The following is a 13,196-nucleotide window of genomic DNA, read 5'->3' on the forward strand; positions in this document are numbered from 1 at the left end:
TCTGAGATGGTTCTGAGAGCAGACAGACACCTGTCATTCACTCATGCCCGGGAAGGTGGACACAGCATTTCCATAATCGTCTTGTGGCTCAAGCCCGTGCTCAGCAGCAAGCATGGACGGTTCTGGTTCTAGCATTCCACAGCTGTGTCCTCTCCTCACCCCTGGTCCTCAGAATACTATTACTAACAATCGCAAAGACCGACATGAAGGTGAGGAAGGTGCTTTCACGAGGTCTCCTATTTCACTCTCGGCAACGTATTTCCCTCTCTCCTCTCCCTGCCAGATATTTCTTTCTATTGTCCTATAGTCACTGAAAAGGGGTCAGGCACTGAATTTTGACCAGAAATTTATTGAGAAAAATATATATTTTGTTTTTGAAAAAAAATTTTTTTAAATAATCCTAAAATTGTATGGAACCACAAAAGATCTCAAATAGCCAAAGCAATCTTGAAAAAAGAACAAAACTAGAGGTGTCACAATCCCAGATTTTAAGAGAGACTGCAAAGCTTAGTTACCAAAACAGTATGCTATGGGCACAAAAATAGATCCATGGAACAGAATAGAAAGCCCAGAAATAAACCCACGATTATATAGTCAATTAATCTTCAACGAAGGAGGCAGAATATGCAGTGGGAACGAGACAGTCTCTTTAACAAACAGTGTTGGGTAAACAGAACAGCTACATGCAAAAGAATGAAACTGGACCACATTCTTATACCATACACAAAAATAGACTCAAAATGGAATGAAAGACCTAAATGTGAGACCTGAAACCATAAAAATCCTACAAGACAGCAAAGGCAGTAATTTCTCTGATATTGGTCATAGAAACATTTTTCTAGATGTGTCTCCTGAGGCAAGGGAAACAAAAACAAAAATAAACTATTGGAACTACATCAAAATAAAAACCTTCTGCATAGCGAAGGAAACAATCAACAAAACTAAAAAAAAAAACAACAAAAAAACCCCCAAAACAATCTACTGAATGGCAGAAGATATTTGCAAATGACATATCTGATAAATAGTATATCCAAAATATAGAAAGAACTTGTACAATTCAACACACAATCCCCCCTCCCCAAATAATCCAATTAAAAATGGGCAGAAGACATGAAGAGACATTTCTCCAAAGACCTACAGTTGGCCAAGAGACACATGAATAGATGCTCAACATCACTCATCACCAAGGAAATGCAAATCAAAACCACAATGAGATATCACCTCACACCTGTCAGAAGGACTAAAATAAAAAACACAAGGTAAAAAACAAGTGTTGCTGAGGATGTGAAGAAAGGAGAACCCTCTTGCACTGTGGGCAGGAATGCAAACTGATGTAGCCACTGTGGAAAACAGTACGGAGGTTCCTCAAAAAATTAAAAATAAAATTACCATATGATCTAGTAATTCCACTACTGGGTATTTATCCAAAGAGTATGAAACACTAATTTGAAAAGATACATGCACCTCTATGTTTAATGCCCCATTATTGCCAATAGCCAGGATACTAAATCAGCCCATGTACCCATCAACAGATGAATGGATAAAGAAAATGTGGTATATAGGTACACACACATATACATACAATGGAGTATTACTCAACCATAAAAAAGAATAAAATCTTGCCATTTGCAGCAACACAGATGGATCTAGAGAGTATAACGCTAAGTGAAATAAGTCAGTCTGAGAAAGACAAATATCATATGATTTCACTCCTATGTGGAATTTAAGAAACAAAACAAACCAACAAAGAAAAAAGAGACAAACACAGAAACAAGTACAGAGAACACGCTGATGGTTACCAGAGGGCAGGTGGGAGAGGGGATGGGGGAAATAGGTGAAGGGGATGAAGGAGGGCACTTGTTGTGATGAGCACTGAGTCATGTACGGAATTGTTGAATCACTGTATTGTACACCTATAACTAATATAACACTGTATCTTAACTACACTGGAATTAGATTAAAAAAAACAACAACAAAGAAGAAATATATTTTGCATGTTTTCTTTAACTTCTGTCCCAGGAGAATTTCAAACATTTTTTTGAGGTCATGGGAATGATACCATTTTGCAATTCTGGGAGGCTATAAGGTTATTTAAAGAACTATGTCCACAAAGAATGGGCAAATGCCCAAGGGCACTGAATGTGTAACTGGGAAGAAAGGATGACAAGAACATTTCAAGTGTTTATAGTTATACAAAGTCATCGGATCAAACTCAGTTGTCTTAATAGCGGATGTAATAATTTCATTTCTGGTTTCAAAATACATGGATGAACCGATTTGCAGTTTTTGCAGTATATTTTTTTCCTGGAACTATCTGGTCCATTGGTGTAAGCGATTTCAACACAAAACTGACTTAAGAAGAAGAATGTGAGGGTGTTTCTGCCTAACTGAATTATTCTGGGAACTTCCTCCCACTGACTGCCTCTGCTGTAAGAGGAACTGTTCTGACTAGATTTGCTTTCAATCCCCTGGAGATCTATTTTACTTTGCTCTGTGCCCTTCAAATCTTTCCACCTCACTCCAAGTGGCACCACATCCACATCAATTTAACACAAATTTCAAAGGTCAACTGTCACCACGGGATGGTCTTAGTGCCACTCTGTCGATCCCTGCGTTATAGGATGAAAACCAAAAATCTCACTAACCAAACGAAAATAGCTATAGATTCCACAATGTCAAATGTCAATATACACAGAAAAATGGGTTCAACAAATATGTTTTGTGCAGAGGATACTGAACTTTTTGGATTCTGATTCTAGCATTAAAAAAAGTAAAAGAACATAGAAGGATCCTCCTTCTGTATTGTTCCTTCTGAAATCAGTGATGGTCAGTCGCTGTGGTCAATGAAATCCAATCAGAGCTGCCTGGCAACACTCCCTTCAGGTTCACAACACTCGTCAGCTTCATACTGAGGATGCTCTTAGAAACCCCACACCGTATAGGACAGCCGAGGCTGCGAAATCCTAACTTAAATGAAAGGAGAAACAATACAAAATAAAAATCTCCATCTTTGGAAAAAAAAAAAAACAGTATTGCTGGATTATTTTACCAATACTTTTTTTTCTTTTTTTAAACATTTTGGGTATGTCAAGTTATTTTACAATTTCATATTTTCCTTCGGTTTCGCATCCAATTTGTTCTGGCCCATTGCCCCAGTCCCAGAGGTGTGAGCATGCTTTGCCGGTGCTCCCAGGATAGTTCTCGATGGAGACGACTGATCAACAACACGCTGACACTGAACGTGAGCCCGGTACAGGGGACTGAAGCTCTACTTGTAAAAAAGTTAACATCTTGCCTCAGCAGCGGTAGACTTCACCGCCTCGTCCGAGTGAGTTAGGATCGACTGCACGGTCTCACGCATGAGAGGTAGCACGACGACAGGTAAACGGGCCAACAAAAGTGCACTTTTTATTTTCACTCATTCTATTTCCTGGTTTCTAGAATAAATGTGCTGGCTCGCGCCCGAGCCCAACACGCTAACTTTGCCATGTTCTCAAAATGCCGAGGCAAGACGAGGTTACTTTTCCATGTGAGCGAAGGAAGTAACATGTCCTCATATCGCACTCCTAAGCCAGGTCCTCTTCTGTTATTGCAGTCAGGTCAAATTCCTGCCGGAGTACGGGAACGTCACTATGCTGGTTTTCAGTGTTACTTTATTCTACATTTATATGTCTCCAGGGCCACTGAGCAACAGCTAATCATTTGGTCTTCACTTGATCACAACACTTCGTCTCAAAGAATCATTGTAACTGAAACTAATAAATGCCTACGCTCTCTGGAATTCTGCTCTGACGAGAAGTGAATGGTAATGGTTTAAAAGGCTTACTTAGTGGAGGAATGCACAGTTGACCGTGAATAATACAATATGGGTTTGAACTGCCTGGGCCCACTTTTATGTAGATTTTCGATAAATGTACTTTCTCTTCCTCATGATTTTCTTAATTACATTTTCTTTTCAAAAAAGATTTTATTAATTTATTTGAGAGAGAGCAGAACAAGAGAGAGCACAAGCAGGGGTAGGGCAGAGACAGTGAGAGAGGGAGAAGCAGGGTCTCCGCTGAGCAGGGAGCCGATGTGGGGCTCGATCCCAGGACCCTGGGATCATGACCTGAGCCGAAGGCAGACGCTTCACGGACTGAGCCACCCAGGCGCCCCTTAATCACATTTTCTTTTCTCTAGCTTACTTTATTGCAAGGATACAGTATATTACACATACAGCAAACAAAATACGTGTTCATACACTAATGTTATCAGTAAGGCTTCTGGTCAACAGTGAGCTATTAAAGACTAAGTTTTGGGGGCATCAAAAGTTACATGCAGATTGTTCAAGGGTCAGCTGTAATCTGGCCAGGTGCAAGTGATGAATAAATGCAAAGTTTTACTGAGTGTAACCTGGGACTGTTGGGGAAATGGCCCCATTGTTTGCAAATGCAAAGGGATGGGTAGGTTTGTCAAGCACTGAGAGGAGCAGGGGGCTCGGCAGGAAAAAAGCAGAGTGGAAGGGAAGTGATCTACGGTCTCAGAGGGAAGAAGGTTATTTCCCAGCTGGGAGGCATTTCCCTTCCTGAACGTGGATTTAGGCTGCATTAAATTTGAGAATCGTTGTTGATCTTTGGAAAGTGCGTGTGTATGTGCACACGCTGTATGAACTGGATCCTTCATTTTCTAATAATTATCCTCTTGAAGACCAAGAAGATCGAGGAGATGAATCCTCCCCTCCCACTGACACAGAGACCTTCCAAGGGACTTAACCGTGGAGCATTCAGCATTTCCCCGAGCTGTCCTGCCCGGTCTCATGGCCACTACCCACAGTGGCAACTTATATTCCAATTATTTCCCATGGAACAGAATGTGAAGTTCAATTAGCCACGCGAGCCACACTCCAGGTGCTCAAGAGCCGAGGGAGGGTAGTGGCCACCACACTGGACAGCACAGGATTATAAAGCATTGCCATCATGCTAAATATCTCCACTGGACAGTGTGGTCCTGGGCCGTCCTCGGGAGTGGGGATGCCATGCCCCTCCTGCTACGGTCGGCATAACCCAGGAACTCAAGGCTTTGGAAGAGGCAGTGTCCTGAGGGAATGGACTCAATGGACTGCACTTAAAGGAACAAGGGCAAGTTCAAGGTGGGGACAAGGCTGCCCGGTAGGGCTGGTGTGTCGACTATGAGCTGAGGTGGGATCTGGAAAGGAGAGCTGACGTTTCTCTCTCGTCGGTCTATCTCTCTCGTCTCTCATCTCTACTGTCTTTTTCTCTTATCATTCCTCTGTCTCACCGGTTTCTACCTTTAGTTTTCACCTTAGCTCTTTTACTTGGTCGCTCCCTCGCTCAATTTAAAGAAAAAACAGGTAGTCTCTGGGATCACTGCACATGCTTAGAACTGGAATATACCAAACAGTGATGCCCGTAGTTTCGTTTTCTTTTGTTTCTTTTCCTTTGGACAGCAATACACAGCATCCAATTGTTTGGGAAGGTTTACTGATCTTTTTTTGTCATTAAAATGAGCTCTAGATATTCCTAAGTATCTTTTACAAAACTTTGTAGGGAACTTGAGGGAGGAAGTGTGATGTTAGAATCAGATGCCCCAGAGGTGGACAGTGATTGCAGTAACAGAGCCAAGAAAGAACAGTGGTACATGAGCATTTAGCTGCACAAGACATGTTTAAAATATTATTTTTGGAGGAGGAGTTGGTAATGCAATTTTCTATTTTAATAACGTTGTCAATTTTATTTCAAAACAGATGTATTGGCTCAGCCTTTTCTTGTTCAGTTTTATTATGCAAAAAATGGAAGGAGAGTTACCTGTGCTTACTTGACATTTTCTTCTTTGTATCCCACTTGTTCGGAAAACTTTTAATGAGAGTTACTCTTGGAATCAGATCCTCACTTTATCTTATTTCTTTTTATTCTTAAAGAATTTAGAAGTATAAAAAATATTTCTAAAATTTTTATTGGAGGATACAACTTTCTTGGTAGAGAAGATTTTATTCACCAAATATTTTCATGATAAATTATTAGTTATGAATAGATACAGAACTCCTCAATGAAGATGAATGATCAGAATTACGTTACTGATCTTGATTCTAGGATTACATAAATCATAATAAGCTTTGTTATTGTTTGTTTGTTTTAATGCATAAACTGCCATGTGGGAGAGGCCTGAGGCTGGTTCATTTCTTGCATCTTGGACTTCCCTCTGTTTGGCTGATGGACAGCCAAACCCTGCAGTTGGCCTTGCTCTTTTTCTAACTGGGAATGTGAACCCGAGTGCAATCTCACTCGGTATGCCCATGCAGTTGACCCATCTCACCTTGAAGTATTCAGATCCCACTGTGCTTACACATTTGAACCTCAAATATTTGAAAGTCAGCGATCCTTTTGGTATCATTTCAGTTTCCTTTTCTGTACCTAAATTTAAGAAAAATGCACTCATTTTTAGTTAGAAAGCATGATCCTTAGAAAGTATTTCTATCTGTATCTCTGTCTTGCTGCCTACCCTCATATGCACATGTTGAGCCAAGTCTGGAAGGATGTCCTCTACACACTGTCATGGACTGTGTCTGATGTGAATTTTTGGGTACATCACTGCAACGTTTTATTTCCCCAGTACTGAAAAATTCACAGAGCTGCATAATTTTTATATAAACAACAGAGCTGTATGATGTGAGATATTTTGCTTGACTTACATTTTTTTTAAAACTACAAATCTTTATGTAGATGATATCTTTGCATTTAAATCTTGGTCTACATTGTTGTTTAGTTGTGCGACAGGCCGGATTCCTAGATATGGAATCCCAAAGGCAAATATACAATACATTTAAGGTACTTGTTATGCTCTTTTCCAGAAATGTGCCTTCCTCACTACACTCCGAGAGCTATTGATCTAAACCTCTCTCCTAAAATAATAATGCTGCTTGAGTCAGAGGACAAAACATGCAAAATGTAACTTTCTTTCATGTTCTGGTTTTCTAAAGATGAGCTGATGATGCGACTTGACAACCAAGATCAGGAAAAACAGGTAAGAAGGGAAAGCATGCTTTTCGAAACCTCCTGCCAGAGTGGAGATCTGCCTCTGAAATCTGGACCTCGGGTCCCTAACGCCATTACTTTACCACCTTCCCAAAGATTGCTTCTGCCTAGACAACATATGGAAACATGTGGAGATCACACTGTTTTAAAACATTATCATTTAAAATTTAAACATACTAGACTAACCAATTAGATACCAAATGTGTCCTTTCTGTGTGTTATAAAATCAAAGTCCTATATTCTCACAGTGTGGATCTTCTGCCCAAACCCCTGCAATCTTTAATGTAAAGACTTACCACAAAACACTGAAGATTATAATTTTTATTGAACAGACACCTAATAAGTAGGCAAATACCTAAATAATAAATACCTGAAAAATAAAGACCTACACAGTCTTTAAAGTAAATGATGTAAATGTTCATAATTAATCAGAATAGATAGCACTATTTTCAAATCAGTACCATATTTCCACTAAAACCCACATTTTTTTTTTTTTTTTTTAATTTTAGGTAGGCTCCATGCCCAGTGTGGAGCCCAACACGGGGCTTGAACCCACGACCGTGAGATCTATACCTGAGCTGAGATCAAGAGTCAGACACTTAACTGACTGAGCCACTCAGGCGCTCCAAAACCCACATGTTATATTTAACTGTTTTTACATTTATATGACTATATCAAATAAATAATATATTGAAAAGGATCATATTCAAATGACATACTGGTTAGGTGACAAGTTAGTTACATAAGATGATATTATTTTTTGCAATCTGATAGTTCTGCCTGTAAATGTAGAGTTATGAAAAGCAGGATGAGACCTCTAAATATAAAGAACAAACTGAGGGTTGCCAGGGCGGGCAGGGGTCAAAATGGCTGAAGGTGGGTGGGAGGTCCAGGCTTCCAGTTATGGAACGAATCAGGCACGGGAATCAACAGCCCAGAATAGGGACTCTAGTCAATGGTATAGTAAGAGTGCTGACAGATGGGAGCTGCACTTTTGGGGAGCACAGCGTTAATGTGCAGAGTTGTCAAATCACTACGACGTACACCTGAAACTCATGTAACGTGTGTCAACCGTACTCAAAATTAAAAAAATAAATGTAGAGTTATGATAACTTGCTATATACCTTACTAAGAATTATAATATTGCCAATGATCTTTGACATTATCGGCATTTGCACATATTGAAGCCCAAAGGGCCCAAAGCATGGGCATGTTTCTTTTCTTTCTTCCCTTTTTTTTTTTTTTTTTAGAATGGGCATATTTCAATATCAGAGAGCAAAGTAGCTATGAAGAAGGAGGTATTAGTGCATGAGAAGTTTCCACCACCACAAAGCTTTATGTCTCCATATCTAGACTTGGTGTCTAATACTTAGATAAGCTAGAAATCAAGGTAAGATTGAAAGGACCAGTTGGAGTGCCTGGGTGGCTCAGTCGGTTAAGCATCCGACTCTTGATTTTGGCTCAGGTCGTGATCTCAGGGTTGTGAGATCGGGCCCCATGTCGGGCTCCGCGGTCAGGACGGAGTCTGCGTAAGATTCTCTCTCCTTCTCCCTCTGCCCCTCCCCAACCCTGCTTGCATGCACTCTCAAAAAAAAAAAATTAACAATTAAAAAAAAAAAGATTTAAGTGAACAGCTTCCAACATACGTGGCTTTTTTTTTTTTTTTTAGGTCTACATCCCTGACTAGTTCATTATGGTTGACTCCTAGCTACATACTTCACTGAGTGGAATCTCAAAGTGGAGGGCAAGGAGGTGGCTTGTGATCTGAGCATCTTAGCAAAAACCAACGTAATCAAAAAATTTTTCTTAGTTTTTCCCTTTCATCTGAGTCTTGTTGAAACAATTTAAGTCTCTCCAGACTGACGAGGTTGGCCGTGCAAGCCAAGAAAGAGTGGGTGGCAATTCAAAGCCTTAAGTTGCTTGCAGAATGCCAGACCTGTTCCAGCATAATTTGAACCTCACTGATCTGCCCGAATTTCAACCATCCTTGAGGAAAAACAGGAAACCCATACCACAGCCAGAGAGAGATTCCCTGAATTCCAAATGGAAACAGAGGATTTCTCCATTCCTTGAAGTTGTACGGGGCCCAAATGCGTAGCCTAGAAATTAGTGATTAAACATTGTTTCTGGACCAACAGATGAGTTAGTTTTAAAGCTCCTACCATAAGAAAAGAAAGAAAGAAATGACTCTTCTATTAAAAGACACAAACTCAAATTGTCTTTTCGCTCAAAATTTTCTTCCCATTATTTTATTGAAGTTTATATGAAGTCTTTCTGGAAACAAAATTTACTGCTGCCTGGGCTGCAAAAGAAAGTGTGAGTTTGCTCTCACCCACCCTGCTGCCATGGCATCCACAGAGCATTACCATCACTGCAGCCCAGAAGGAAACAGTCCCTTAAACTTTTGATAAGGACGTGAACAAAATAATAGACAAGGCTTTGCTATTTCTTCTTGAATACTGGACACAACTCTCCTTTACTCCATCTTCACTTTTGCCTTCAAGACTTTGAACGTCCAGTATAAACTACACTGGAATGGTATCATCCAAAAAGACCACAACGCATGTAGACGGGGCTACGGAAAACCCGGAGAACCCAGATGCTGCTGCTGGGACAGAAAAACCGTGCGGCACGGTGGACGGTGGTTTGCCGGCTTCTTAAAAAGTTAAACAGACCATGTGCCCAGCAATTCAACCCCTAAGTGTGTACCCACGAGAAACGAAGGCACCTGTCCACACAAAGACTCGCACCCAAATGTTCACTGCAGCATTTTTCCAAAAGCCAAACGAAAGGAAACAACGCCAGTAACGCCCCCACTGAAGAGTGGGTAAACAGTATTTGGTATGCCCATTCAAGGAAACACGGGAACACTCTGGGTCCATCAGGACATGGAACCACGCGGCAGGTCAAACAGGGGAAGTTCAATGTAACGGATTCTGAACTATGACGAGTGAGTAACTAACTATAAGGCACACGGAACTCTATATGGTGCTCCTGGCCTCACAGAAAATGCCCAAGCAAAGGCAGACCAGGGAAGGGTTTAGAATTTCTCGGGGGCAGCATGGCTCCGTGACCAGAGCGTGAACACGCGTGCTGCTCTGATCAGGCTAGAGGTGGTCTGCAGCTGCTGGGCAAAGTGCAGGCCACCCCCGAATGCAGGTGCGGGAGCAGCTGATCAGCAGCCAGCCAGCAAGGCCACAGGGGAGCTCGCAGAAGGACAGCTGCCTGGGGTGTGACCCTGTGTGAAGACTCTGGGGTCAGCTTATCGCCAGGCCCAGGTGTCAAGGTTGTTCAGGGTCGGAGTCCCATGGCGGGGGAGGCTGCACGTGGAGTCCTCACATCCCCACGTCTCCTCTCCCCGTGCACCTGCACTGGAAGCCGCGGGACCGGCTTCCCCTTGCCATGTCCCTCCAGCGCCCCCTACTGAGAAGGCTTTGCCATGGTACTCACGTGAAACCGAGAGACGTTGAAAGGGATCCCACAGCTTACGGGGGAGCTTATACTGAGGGGTGCGCACTGTGGGCTGAGGGGCAACGAAGAAATGACAAGAGTTCTCTCCGGCAGTAAAAAGGAATGCAGTGCTGGTACTTCCTAAAATATGGATGAAATGCAAAAACTTGCTGAGTGAAAGAAGGCTGTCACAAAAAACCACGTATTGTGTGACCCTATTTACAGACACTGTCCAGAATAGGCAAATGCATAGAGACGGAGAGTGCGTGAGGGGTGGCCAGGGCCTGGAAGGAGGGACAATGGGAGTGAGTGCTAAGAGCTACATGGTTGCTTTAGGGGTGATGAAAATATTGTAAAATTAGAGTCTAATACAGGTTGCACAACCCTGCGAAAATACTGAAATGCACACTTCAAAGAGGTGAAACTTACGGTATGTAAATATATCTCAGTGGATCCATTAAAGAAACGCTACCATACACCTGGAGAAAAACTCTTTGATGAGACCTCTCTTAGCCACGGTGTGTTGTTCTTCACCCAAAGAAGGGAGGGTCGGTGGCAACATGGAAACACTTACTCTTTAATTGGTGTTTGGAATCCCGTGTGAGCTGGTCGTGGGTAATTAGAACGATTTCAGGAATCATGATGACTTGATATTTGCTTACAAGTTTGCCATGTGGATGCATTCCAATTGTAATCCCGCTTACTCTTTCTTCTTTTTGCTATTGCCCTTTTTAATAGGGAGATATGGATAGGACACCAACTTTTAGACTCCACATGTTAATTGACATGAAGTCATCTTCATGCCTGTGAATTTTTTCCCTGTGAGCTACTCGTGCACACTGCCAGCAGGAGCGTGCTAATATGCTGGGAGCATGTTGGAGCAGGGAGTGAGGGCGTTGAGCCCACCCAGAGGTGGCAGTGACGGGGACCCTGTCCTGCCTCACATGCGTCCCTTCATGCTTTCTTATGAGTTCAGTCTCTGCGCTGTGTGCAAATGACAGTCAGAAGCAAAGCTTTCTGTTTACTGACAACGAGGAGGGGTCACTTCTGGGCAAAGGGAGGTGAGCTGCGAAGGTAGGGGAGCTGCGAAGGGAGGTGAGCTGCCAAGGGAGGTGAGCTGCCAAGGGAGGTGAGCTGCAAAGGGAGGGGAGCTGCAAAGGGAGGTGAGCTGCCAAGGGAGGTGAGCTGCGAAGGGAGGGGAGCTGCAAAGGGAGGTGAGCTGCCAAGGGAGGTGAGCTGCAAAGGGAGGGGAGCTGCAAAGGGAGGGGAGCTGCCAAGGGAGGGGAGCTGCGAAGGGAGGTGAGCTGCGAAGGGAGGTGAGCTGCAAAGGGAGGTGAGCTGCCAAGGGAGGTGAGCTGCAAAGGGAGGTGAGCTGCAAAGGGAGATGAGCTGCAAAGGGAGGTGAGCTGCAAAGGGAGGTGAGCCGCAACTAATAAGAACAGCTGCCCCACAGAGGCGGCGGCCAGGTCGACGCCACACTTCAACACACAGAACTCCAGCTAGACTCACACATCCTGGTGTGCGGGCTCTCAATTCTGCCACAGTGCGGCCTGGTGGCCAGGGAAATTGGACAAGGACAGACACACTGTAAGTCACAGCTGCTATGTACTGTCGGGTCCTCCTATTTCATGGGTGCGATCGAGCCTCTGTCTCGCCACACAGAACTGACTGGGCTCCACTGTTGACTCTCGTGTGGATGCCTTCCTTCCACAGAAGCAACTCAGGAGGGCCAGCCACGCTGCCCGTAAGCGTTAAAGTAATTCTCTCTGCTCCTGTAATCGGTGCAGTGAGAACCAGCTGTTGATTCTGTGAAGAAAGAGCAGATAATGAATGGAGGTGAGACCCCAAAGGAGCCCAAGAAGAGAGAGGAGAAGTAGCAGTATGGCACCGCCTTGGGGGGCTGCCTGCTCTGCAGAGTCCCTGCGGGGGTGACAGGTCTGTCCTAGCTCAGAGCCCCACGATGTCCGCCCACGGTCCGCCTCTCCTGGGCCCCCCGCAGGCTCACTTGATATCCACTCTCTCTTCTGCGCCCAGAGCCAACAAAAGATCTCATTCACTGAAGTTTATCAGAAGAAAAAACAGTGAAGACATTTGGACCTTACAGCTCTCCATTCATCAGCTGAGGAAGAACAGGAAGGTTCTCCTGCCTTCAGGCCATCAGAGTATCGACAGTGGAATGTGAACATGGAATCCTGATCTGGAGTGCCAGGACTTATGCACAGAGGAAGAAAAACGAAGATTTGAGAAAGACTTATTCAAAAAAAGAAGAAAGAAAAAGCTAGCCTTATCCAAAGAAGATGATTTGAGAATATACCCGGCAAGTCAGAAAGACCGGACACAAGTCTTCTGACTTCAGTAGAAGGTAAAGACCGTGTTGGCCCGAGCAGGCTTTATCACGGGAGAGGACTGCCCCTTACAGACGAAGGACATACCCAGTGTAGGCTGAGAAGGAAGAAGAGAAGTGACTGAGCCGTTGTTCTGGCACCAGCAAACTGGGACTTAGTAGAGTGGAGAGGGCTTGCGCTTCCATTCTTTCCAAGTCCGTGCACACGCGCTAAACACCATGCTCTTACACTCTGGGCCACCCAACAAACACGCATGTGCATGCAGAACTGGGCACTGTGGGCTACCGTGTTCTCTGCTCCACAGACACACTGATCACGTAACGAGGGTCTCCAAACACTCCATTCCTTTGCCCAGTGAATGACTCAGGGT

At 43.6% G+C, this 13,196-nt stretch overlaps 1 protein-coding gene and 1 long non-coding RNA gene across 2 annotated transcripts in view; both read right to left on the reverse strand.

Annotated features, from left to right (window-relative positions):
- LOC118532997 (uncharacterized) overlaps positions 1 to 13,196 on the reverse strand; it is a 541,221-nt gene that overhangs the window by 208,155 nt on the left and 319,870 nt on the right. The gene's annotated exons all lie outside the window — the stretch shown is intronic.
- Positions 6,313 to 11,202, reverse strand: LOC144380463 (uncharacterized). The gene is made up of 3 exons (XR_013444620.1): positions 11,056 to 11,202; positions 10,482 to 10,622; positions 6,313 to 6,410 (listed from the first exon to the last, which is right to left on the reverse strand). It is a non-coding gene; the product is annotated as an uncharacterized LOC144380463 (long non-coding RNA).

The sequence above is a fragment of the Halichoerus grypus genome, chromosome X (genome assembly GCF_964656455.1).
Source record: "Halichoerus grypus chromosome X, mHalGry1.hap1.1, whole genome shotgun sequence".
Taxonomy (NCBI): Eukaryota; Metazoa; Chordata; class Mammalia; order Carnivora; family Phocidae; genus Halichoerus; species Halichoerus grypus.